Raw genomic sequence first — 5986 nt, forward strand, 5'->3', positions numbered from 1 at the left:
GATGGCTAATGTTGAACCCTTGAGTGTGTGGGAGGGGCTCTGTACTGTATATGTCGCAGGCGCTAATGATGATCGCAGCGCAATTTCTGGTATTAACTGTCTTAGCTCCTCAATCAGGCCCACAGGGCAGGAACTTCAATGTCCCTAGTGCCCCTCTGTTTCCCAAAGTAGGTATTTGGGTGGGAGGGGTGTTCGATGCCTGGCTTCTGATTTAGAAGGACCCAGGATCTGGGGAACTGCAGATTCTCAAGGGTGCACTCACTTACAGGCAGGTCTCTTGGCAGAGATCGTGGGATCTGGGGGCTCTCTGCTCTCTGGTTTGGCCCTGCTTCTTTGATGTGTTCCGCCAGTTCTGTGCTGCTGTCACTGCCAGGTTCTGAGGTCTTGCTGCAGCTGGAGATTTCAGGGTGGTCACTTCAGCAGGGATGGGGTAATCAGGCTCTCTGTTCTCTGGTTTGGCCCTGGTTAGTCTTAAACTGGAGGGCTGTGGTGCCCTGCCAGTTCAGTACTGCTCCGCTGCCATGTCCTGCTGTAACTGGAGACTGGCTTGCTAGTCCCAATGCTTTCTGGGAAGTCCTGGGATCTCTTCGTTGTGCTCTCCAAGCTTGGGAGGCCCAGTGCCTGGTGTGTCCAGGTTGTATGACGTTTCTGCCTGGTTTCGGTGAGTATATAGCATATTCTCTGTCACTGTGGGATTGGGCGGGTCGTACCGTCAGTGATGGGGATCCTGCGGAGCTAGTATCGGCAATGCTATTATGACATTACAATATTATGACATCCCAATGGAATTATGATTTCACAATATTAATATGACATCACAATGTTATTATGACTTCACAATAGTATTTCAACATGATTGTGTTATGAAATCACAATGGAATTTAAAAATAAAAAACTCTTATGACTTCACAAGAGAAAGACTTCACAATGATATTAGGACATCCAATGCTATAATGACATCACACTGCAATTATGACTTTACAATGACATCATGACATTAAAATTCTCCATGTATGATACTTGTTTGGAGTATGAGTCTCAGGAAAGACCCCTGTTCTCAGATTTTTTTGGTTCTATTGCTCTTAATGTGAAGCTACTGTTCTTTCCAGATCTTACTATTTCCCACTTCTTTCATTACATTCCATTCCCCTTTGCCCAAGAGTTGGCCATAGTCTCAGCATCTGCTTTGATAATCTGCAGGGCAGAGCCTTTCAGAGGCCCTCTGTAGCAAGCTCCAAACTTTTCCGTTTTTCTCCTTTTTCCATCCTCTTTGCCTTTCAGGATGGGGATTGAGCATTTTAGCCAAAGTCCTCCCTCTTCATTAGTTTGTTTAGGTGTACAGATGTTAGTAGGTTTATATTATATTATATGTCTATATGAGTGAGTGTATACCATGTGTGTCTTTCTGCTTCTGGGATAGCTCACTTCCATTTCCCTCCATTTACCTGAAAATTTCATGAATTCCTTGTTTTTTTATTGCTGAGTAATATTCCATTTTACAGATGTAACAAAATTTCTGTATCCATTTTTCAGTTGGGGGGCACCTGGGTTGTTTCCAGGTTCTGGCTATTACAAATAAGGGTCTTACAAACATGGTTGAGCAAAAGTCCTTTTTCTGTACTTGAGCTATTTGGATATATGCCTAGGAGCGGTAAAACTGTGTCTTGAGGATGAGCTACTTTTCATTGTCTCATAAACACCAGATTGATTTCCAGAGAGCTTGTACAAGTTTATATTCCCACCAGCACTGGTACAATTTACATTCACACCAGCAGAGGAGGAGGGTTCGTTCCCCTTTGTCAAAACCTCTCCAGGATGTGATGTCAGTTTAGTTTTGATCTTGACCATTCTGAGGGGTTTAATGTGAAATCCCAGGGTCATTTTGATTTGCATTTCCCTGATGCTTAATGGTGTTGTGCATTTCTTTAACTTTCTCTACTATTCCATATTCTTCTATGGAGAATTCTTTTTTTAGCTCTGTTCCCCATTTTTTAATTGGATATCTTGATTTGTTGCTTTTCAATCTTTTTACTTCTTTAAATATACTGGATATTAGCCCTCTGTCACATAGATGCTTCCTGAAGATTCTTTCCCAATCTGTATGCATTTTGTTCTGTAAAGTGTCCTTTACTTTACAGAAACCTTTCAACGAGTTCCCATTCATTGATTTTTGTGCTTAGAGCCTATGCCATTGGTGTTTTGTTCAGGAAGTTGTCTCCTGTGCCAATGAATTCAAGGCTCTTCCACAATTTTTCTTCTAACCTATTTAATGTGTTTGGATTTATGTTGAGGTCTTTGATCCACCCACACTCTAATTTTGTGCAGGGTGATAAGTATGTTTCTATTTATATTTTTCTGCATATAGACATCAGCTTGGAAAAGCATTATTTGTTCAAGATGCTATCTTTTTCTATTGTATGTTTTTGGCATCTTTGTCAAAGATCAGGTATCCATAAGTGTGTGGATTTATGTCTGGGTCTTCTATTTGGTTCCATTGATCCAGCAGTCTGTTTCTATGCCAGTACCATGCTGTTTTTATTACTGTTGCTCTATTGCACAGCTTGAGATCAGAGATGGAGATATTGCCAGAAGATCTTTTACGGCGAAAAATTATTTTAGCAATTCCTGCTTTCTTGTTTTTCCAAATGAAGTTGAGAATTTTTCTATCTAAATCTGTAAAGAATTGTGTTGGTAATTTGATGGCAATTGCATTGAATCTGTAGATTGCTTTTTTTACTATGTTAATCCTGCCAAGCCATGAGCATGGGAGATTTTTCCATCTTCTGGTATGTTCTTCTAATTCTTTCTTCAGAATCTTGAATTTTTAACATAGAAGTTTTTTACTTGCTTGGTTAGGGTTACACCAATGTACTTTATGTCTTTTTTTGCCTTTTTGAAGGATTTTCTTTCCCTAATGTCTTTCTCAGCCATTTTGTCTTTTGCATATAGGTCTATGAATTTTTGAGTGAATTATGTATCAAGCGACATTGCTCCAGGTCATTATCAGTTGTTGGAGTTCCCTGGAATAATTTTTGGGGTTACCCAGGTATCATATCATCTACAAACAATGATACTTTGAAATCTTCCTTCTGATTTGAAATGTTTTTTCATACAAGTCTTTGACTTGCTTGGTTAGGGTTACACCAAGGTACTTTATGTCATTTGTGGCTATTGTGAAGGGTTTTTTTTCTCTAATTTCTTTCTCAGCCCTTTTGTCTTTTGTATACAGGAGTGCTACTGATTTTTTTAGTTAATTTTGTATCTGGCCACTTTGCTGAAGGTTTTTATCAGCTGTAGGAGTTCCCTGGTAGAGTTTTTGGGGTCACTCATATATACTATCATATCATCTGCAAATAGTGATAATTTGACTTCTTCCTTTCCAATCTGTATCCCCTTGATCTCCTTCAGTTGTTTTACAGATTTAGGATGAACTTCCAGAATTATGTTTAAGAGATATGAAGAGAGTGGGCAGCCTTGCCTTTTTCCTGATTTCAGTGGGATTTACCTGGTCTTGGTTCAGCTTTGGTAAGTGGAATTGATCAAGAAAATTATCCATTTCATTTAGATTTTCATTTTTTTTTGGCATATAGACTTTTGAAATAAGTCCTACTGATTGTTTGGATTTCCTTAGTGTCTGAAGTCATGTCCCCATTTTCATTTCTGATTTTGTTGATTTTGATGTTTTCTCCCTGCCTTTTAGTTAGTTTGGATAAGGGTTTGTCTATCTTGTTGATTTTGTCAAAGAACCAGCTCTTTGATTCTTTGAATAGCTTTTTTTGTTGTTCTAATTGATTAATTCCAGCCCTGAGTTTGATTATTTCCAGCCATCTACTCCTTTTTGTGTGTCTGCTTCTTAGTTTTTTGTTTTTTTGTTTTTTTCCTATGAGTTTTAGGTGATCCATTAAGTTCCTTGAATGAGCTGTCTCGAATTTCTTCTTAATGGCACTTAGTGCTATGAAGTTTCCTCTTTTTATCGCTTTCATTGTGCCCCATTAGTTTCGATATGCCGTGCCTTCATTTTCATTGAATTCTAAAAGACCATTTTTTTATTTCTCCCCTGACCCACCTGTCATTTAGTAGCAAGTTGTTCAGTTTCCATGGGTGTGTAGGCTTTTTGCTATTTCTGTTGATTTTGAGGTCAAGCTTGATTCTATGGTGATCAGATAAAATACAAAGGAGTATTTCAAACTTCTTGTTATCTTTTGAGGCTGTATTTCAAACTTTGTGACCAACCATATTGTCTATTTTGGAGAAGGTTCCATGAGATGCTGAGAAGAAAATAAATTCTTTTTGTGTTTGGGGGTAAGGTTCTGTAAATGTCTGTTAGATCCATATGATTCATGACCTCTGTTAGAGACATTGTTTCTTTGTTTAATTTCACTTTTGTTGACCTGTCCTTTGTTAAGAGTGGGGTGTTGAAGTCTCCCACTATTAATGTGTGGGGGTCTATGTGTGGTTTATGTTTTAGTAAAGTTTCTATCACAAATGTGGGTGCCCTTGCATTTGGGGCATAGATGTTCAGGATTGTGATAACTACCTGGTGGATTTTTCCTTTAATGGGTATGAAGTGTCCTTCTCTATCTCTTTTGATTGATTTTGGTTGAAAATCTACTTTATTAGATATTAGGATGGCTACTCCTGCTTGCTTCTTGGGTCCATTTGCTTGGAAAGCTGTCTTCCAGCCCTTTGCTCTCAAGTAATGTCTACTTTTATGACTTATGTGTGTTTCTTCTATGCAACAGATTGCTGGGTCTCGTTTAAGATTCCATGCTGTTGGTTTGTGTCATTTTATTGGAGAATTGAGTCCATTGATGCTGAGAAAGATTAATGAACAGTGCCTGTTAGATCCTTTGATTTTGATGTTGACTGTAGTAGTAAGTTTGTCTGCTTGGTTGCTTTTTGTTTTACTGTAATGATGTTAATTATTTCCTGTGTTTTCTTGAAAGTAGCTAATCTATTGGGTTCTATTTTTCCTTCAAGTGTCTTCTATAATGCTGGATTTGTGTGTAGGTATTGTGGAAATTTGTTTTTGTCATTGAATATTTTGTTTTCTCTATCGATGAGTACTGATAGTTTTACTGTGTATAGTACTGCCTAGAATGACTTCTGGTATTTCTCCAGGCCCTTCTGGCTTTCCCAGTCTCTATGGAGAAGTCAGATGTGATTCTGATGGGTTTGCCATTATATGTTACTTGGCCTCTTTCCTTTGCAGCTTTTAGTATTTTTTTTCTTCTGTATACTTACTGTTTTGATTATGATGGAGTGGGAGGATTTTCTTTTCTAGACTAATTTATAAGGTGTTGTGTAGACCTTTGATATTCTTATTGACCTTTCCTTTAAATTGGGGAAATTTTCTTCAATAATGTAGTCCAAACTATTTCCTGGACCTTGGGGGAAGGAATCTTATTTTTCCTCTATGCTTATTATTCTTAGGTTTTTGTCTTCTTATGTTTCTTGGATGGTCTGTGTCAGGAATATTTTAGATTTAACATTTTCTTTGACAGATACATCAATTGCTTCCAATGTTTCTTCCACACCTGAGAGTATTTCTTCCATTTCTTGCAGTCTATTGGTTATTATTACCTCTGTAGTTCCTGTTTTCTTTCCTAAGATTTTTCTCTCCACAATTTCCTCTATTTGTATTTTCTTTAATTTCCCCCCAAAAAATATGGAACGCTAAATGAACTTGCCTGCCAGCCTTGCACAGGGGTGATTCTAATCTTCTCAGTATTGTTGCAATTTTAATTTATGTGCTGCAGAAGAGAGCACAGCATATTTTTTTTCAAGTGCTCATTGGTATAATCACGAGTCCTTGACATGTGATTCACATTATCAAAGATGCCATTATTATTTTTTAAATGCACAGATATGTCCTCAGTCAGTGGATTTTCTGTTAAAATCCTCCCTGACCCGGGCAAATTTTCAAACAAAAAGTGTTTAATTGGGACATTACTTATCTTGATAGTTTCTCACTTAATACAATGAT

General features: G+C 37.8%; 1 non-coding gene across 1 annotated transcript; it reads right to left on the reverse strand.

Moving 5' to 3' along the window:
• Nucleotides 1-5662: 5662 nt before the first annotated feature.
• LOC132651609 (U6 spliceosomal RNA) lies at nucleotides 5663-5769 on the reverse strand. The gene has a single exon (XR_009589195.1). It is a non-coding gene; the product is annotated as a U6 spliceosomal RNA (small nuclear RNA).
• Between the last annotated feature and the right edge of the window lie 217 nt (nucleotides 5770-5986).

The sequence above is a fragment of the Meriones unguiculatus genome, assembly GCF_030254825.1.
Source record: "Meriones unguiculatus strain TT.TT164.6M chromosome Y unlocalized genomic scaffold, Bangor_MerUng_6.1 ChrY_unordered_Scaffold_23, whole genome shotgun sequence".
Taxonomy (NCBI): Eukaryota; Metazoa; Chordata; class Mammalia; order Rodentia; family Muridae; genus Meriones; species Meriones unguiculatus.